This window comes from Diceros bicornis, chromosome 9 (genome assembly GCF_020826845.1).
Source record: "Diceros bicornis minor isolate mBicDic1 chromosome 9, mDicBic1.mat.cur, whole genome shotgun sequence".
NCBI classification, from domain to species: Eukaryota; Metazoa; Chordata; class Mammalia; order Perissodactyla; family Rhinocerotidae; genus Diceros; species Diceros bicornis.
In genome coordinates this window covers 15,830,713-15,834,840 of record NC_080748.1, presented here as the reverse complement: position 1 = coordinate 15,834,840, position 4,128 = coordinate 15,830,713, and positions in this window count along the sequence as shown.

The following is a 4,128-nucleotide window of genomic DNA, read 5'->3' as shown; positions in this document are numbered from 1 at the left end:
TATCAAAAATAAAAGAGATAGGCCAGCCCTGATGGTCTACTGGTTAAGTTCGGTGCACTCCGCTTCCGTGGCCCAGGTTGGGAGCCCAGGCGTGGACCTACACCACTTGTCTGTTAGCAGCCATGCTGTGGAAAGTGGCCTACATAAAAAAAAAAAAAAAAGAGGAAGATTGGCAATGGATGTTAGCTCAGGGCAAATCTACCTCAGCAAAATTAATTAATTAAATAAAATAAGAGAGGACATCACTACATATCCCAAAGACATTGAAAGGATAATAAGGAATAATATGAACTCTATGCCCACAAATTTAATAATCTAGATGAGATGAACTAACTCCTCCAAAGACACAATTTGTCAAAACTCACACAGGCAAGATAGACAATCTGAATAGGCCTATATCTATTAAAGAAATTGAATCAATAATTAATGATCTTTCAAAACAGAAGGCAGCAGGCCCAGATGGGTTCACTGGTGAATTCTACCAAACATTTAAGGAAGAAACGATACTAGTTCTCTAAGATGATGGGAGTGGATTCAGTGTGAAATAGATCCAGACAATAATAATAACTTACATCTGGATAATGCTTTGACATTTACTAACTACTTTCTCATATGACATTCACATGCTTAAGCTTCATAATAACCCTGGGAGGTGGGTGTCATTAACCATTTTACAGACAGATGCACCAGGCACTGAAAAGAAGTGGCAAATAATTAAACCTAGGTCTCGTGACCCCTCCAGGTGGGAAAGGGCCGGTTTATGATAGGTTCAGAAGTGTTATTTCCAGAACTATGTTATTTTTCAGACTTCAAGCTGCCCAACCCAGCAATCCTCCTCCAAGACTATATTCATTTGCTCTTCATTCAATGTGTATTTTTAGATATATTCTTTTTTTTTTATTGAGGTATAATTGACATATAACATTATATTAGTTTCAGATGTACTAGATATATTTTTAATGATGGAAAACATTCCAATAAACTTATAAACTGTATGCCTCACAATTCATATCTTATCTATATCATCAGTAAATATACACATAATTTTATGTATTTATAACTAATATGGACCTGTTTTGATCATTTTCTATTAAACATACATCACCACAAGATGTTTCGGCTTATAGAATGTTTATATCCCAAGGCTCTTGATTCAGAGTTACTGTTCTAAAATGTTAAGAAAGAGAAAGAAAGAAAATTCATCCTATTTTTTCATAGCTTTTTCATATTAAATTATTTTTTTATTTTAAAAAGTATAGTTATTTAGATCTAGAAGTTCTGTTTCAAAAAATGATTATGCATCTCATCTTAAGATGAGAATTTGTTATTAGAACATTGTATCTTAAAGTTCTCATTATGACAGCCCTAAATTGGCACCTGTTTACCATCCATGGCACCATTCTGTTTTGTTCTGGCCCTTTCTACCATTCCAGTAGAAACAGACTAGTAGGCCTTTTCTCTCTATCTCTTGGTATCCCCATTAGAACAAATATATCCATCCTTCAAACAACCATAAAGGGCCCTCAGCCCCCTGCTACTCAAAGTGTGGTCCACAGAACAATGGCTTCTTGGGCATCCCCAGGAAGGTTAGAAATGCAAGCTCTCAGGCCCATCCCAGACCTATGGAATCAGTAGAGGCACGTCACCAAGATCCCCAGGTGATTTGTGTACACATCAAAATTGGAAAGGTGCAGATTTAGATCATAAGTTCGCACTTTTAGCTTTCCTTTGTAATCACCTATGGGCTTTAAAAAATACCAATGCCTGGATCCCACCCCTAGAGACTCTGATTTAATTGGTCTGGGGATTTTTAAAAGTTCCCATCTGACTCTAATGTGTAACCAAGGTTTCCACCTTGGTTCTTCAAGGTGGAAGACCACCCGTTGGTCTTGATTAACTCCCTCTCTTTACAGACAAGAACAATAAGGCTCAGTGGGTTAGGGGACCTGCTCCAGGTTATAAAGCAAATTTGAGAGTAGAACTAGAAATCTGAAGATCCCAGTCTGGTTTCGGGCTGCCTCCACTGTATAAGACTACGTTCCTTGCAAAACTAGATGCCTCTGTTTCTCGATTTAGGAATGTTTTGCCTTTCTGGACATACTTTAATCCCTCTCAAGTCTTTGTCTATACTTTGCTTCCCTCCCCTCTGCCACTGTGTCCACCTTCATAAACCCTGAAATCATCCCAAGCCTTTCCAGCTTCTTTGTAAATGCCCTTCCCAGTATCCTTGACTCTCTAAACATCATCACCTCCAATGGCATTGCTTCTCCTTCAACACAGGCCTTCCTGATACAAACCAAAAATGCTTTACCTCTAAGCTCTTGAGATCTGACATTTCAGTTTCTGGCTCAATCCCCTTTGTCCTTCAATCTTCCTCATCTTCTTGCACCCACTGAATCTGTCCTTGACTACACTCTTCCACATAACGCAAGCTTCTCAGTGTACACTCTGTGGAATCACTCAGGAGAACTCCCTTGCCAAACCTCGGGTGCTGCAGCTATCTCCTCAAGGGCACTTCAGAAAGTGGGGACTGTGAAGAAAAAGGCCTGGTCATCTGCATTTTGAAAGCACACCCTAGGGCTCCCAGATCCAGAGGCCCTGCTCCACGCATGGGCTCTCCCCAAGCCTACAGGCCCGCACGTGCTTTCTGGCTTCCCTCAGCTCGTTCCTTCCTCTCTAGGTGAACCACTGCAGCCAGGCTCTCAGCCCTGCTGGAATCTTGCAGCTCTAATCTTATCAGTCTGACAGACAAGTAACCTCCACTGACTGTGTTTGTTTGGGTGGGTTGTTAGGTCCATGACGGGTACAGACGAAACAAGGACCTTTTAGAACGGAACCAATTTGGAACACAATCTTGTTCATTTTTCATCTGTTGTCTTTTACTAATGGAATATTTTCACCTGACCCGTCAATCTTTCTCTACTTATATCTTCATTTCGCTGCTCTGCGTCACCACTACTGCCCCTCATGACGGAAATGTTGTATTTTGAAGCCTTTGGGCTACTTACTAGAGACTCATAATACCCATTATTTAAAGAGGAAAAAAATAGTTAGAAAACTTTGGTGTCTTAAATGCAACAGCATGGCCTTGAAACACTATAGAACTTGTAGTCTAAAACTAAATTAGCCAAAGCCTGGATTCACATGCAGTTGGAGATCAAAACAGGCTGAAATGCCTTAGGCGACACTTATGCTTAAGTCTATAATTAGACAACAACTGCTACAATATCGCAAGGAAACTGACTTTTACAAATGAATCAACTGAGATTTAAAAAAAGAAAAAAGGTCAGCCTATTCTAGCAATTTATTAAGGGACAATGTTTCAGTTGCAAATAATTTGTATAAAATAAATAAATTCGTTTAAAATTAACTAGTTTTATCATAAAATAAGCATATTGAAAGATTATACCAAAATCAGAAACTCTATCAAAGATTTTTGAATCACATAAAAGTTTAGTTAATGGCCCTTCAATTATTTACCAACTAAATAACAAATATACAAATTCCAGTGTTTTGTCTATGTCATTAGGTTGTTTCAAAAGAGCGGATGGTACAACACACTGATACAAAAACTTCTTCTGCCAAATTATCTTCAGAATTCTATCAATCCAACACTTGTAAAATTCAAATCCAAGATAATAATCTAGTATTGTTAAGTAAATGTGGGGATTGATTTTTTTTAGTTTAGTCTTACTGAGGGCATTCCATGAAGATGTATATTCAAAGTCACAAATAAAATAACTAAAGGGCTTCCGGGTGAATGACATTGACTGTAATAGTCCTGGTTTTATGTTACTGAGCTCTAAATCTGATTCACAAGCAATCACATGCACATTAAAAGTAAATGGAATTATTCTATAAAAAATATGTCTAGGGTAGGTGCTTTATTTATCAAATACTTACTATGTTCGCACTGTGCTATGGTAGACATTACTCCCATTTCAAAGATGAGGACATTGAGGCTCAGCGAGTTACCCAAGAGCACACAACTGTGAACCTGAGTCTTGCTGATTCTTTCCCCTACGCCTCTCTGACTCAATTAATACATAGGTTGGAATTTTTTTCTTCTCTAGTCTATTGGGTCAAAAAGGACTGGAATGTCAGTCATCAAGTCTTTTCTGGTGTGTA